This window comes from Egretta garzetta, unplaced genomic scaffold, assembly GCF_000687185.1.
Source record: "Egretta garzetta isolate BGI_Z169 unplaced genomic scaffold, ASM68718v1 scaffold788, whole genome shotgun sequence".
NCBI classification, from domain to species: Eukaryota; Metazoa; Chordata; class Aves; order Pelecaniformes; family Ardeidae; genus Egretta; species Egretta garzetta.
Window position 1 is genome coordinate 288,677 of NW_009260668.1, and position 1,156 is coordinate 289,832.

The following is a 1,156-nucleotide window of genomic DNA, read 5'->3' on the forward strand; positions in this document are numbered from 1 at the left end:
TAGGGCAGTAATACATAAAGAAGGGAAAGGGGCGCTAGCAATCCATTCCTCATTTGCACGGCTGCGTCCTTTTCCTTCTCAGATGAGGAATTTGCATCTAAAAGCCAATTAAAAGCAAATCCCATTTTTCGGCCACTTGAAACAATGTTTTTTCAAGAACAACAACTGGCTACTCAGAAATGCTGTGAGTCAGGCCACAGGTGGCAAGCATTGCACATTGTAAAGGGGCGCCCGAGACACTTCTGTCATGATGGGAAAGCAAAGATGGAGGCTTAAAAAACTTCTTTTATGTGGTTCACTAATTAACAACGTAAACTGCTTCCTTACATCAAGGATACTTCATTTTTTGCTTTTCTTGGAAGAAAAATTCTGACATCCTTTCTCTTTCCTTTCAGTTCACGTGGGCAGGGCACACGGGCAGGGCGCATTCTCCCCTCCTGGCTCGGAGGGTTACTCGATGAGCACCCATAGACACCCAAAAGAGGAGCAAGCAATAGTTTCCAGTCATCTGAAAGCCGTTGCCAGAAGGAACGTGGCAACTCAGACGGAGTCCCCACCTAAACAGAAACATGCGGCTGTCCAGGTCGCTGGCTGTAGGGAGTGCCTCAGCCTGTCAGCTGTACCAGAGAATGGTAAGGACAGTGGCTGTCTCAGGTGTGAGCAGGTGAATGATCTGCTCTGCCTGGTAGCAGAGCTGAAAGAGGAGGTGGAAGGATTAAGGAGCATTAGAGAATGCGAGATGGAGATAGCCTGGTGGAGTCGCACCCTACCATCCCTCAGGCCAAGGCAACAGATAGAGGCTCCACAGGAAGCAGAGGATCCCCTGTCCTCTTGCCAGCAGGCAGAAGCTAGGCACCCAAGAGACGGTGGGGAATGGAAAAAGGTTTCTGCTCGGGGCAGGAGGAGAATCCCCTCGTGGGCTCCCTCACCTTCCCAGCTGCCCTTGCGTAACAGATATGGGGCTCTGGAAGTCGAGGGCCAGGCAACTGAGGATGGGGATGAAAGCGCACCCAGGGGGTTGGCTAGGGAGAGAAGGCCACCCCTACCTATCAAGACTGACTGTACAAAGAAAAAAAGAAGAGTGATTGTTGTGGGCAATTCCCTTCTGAAGGGAATGGAGGGCCCGATATGCCGCCCAGACCCATCCCATAGGGAA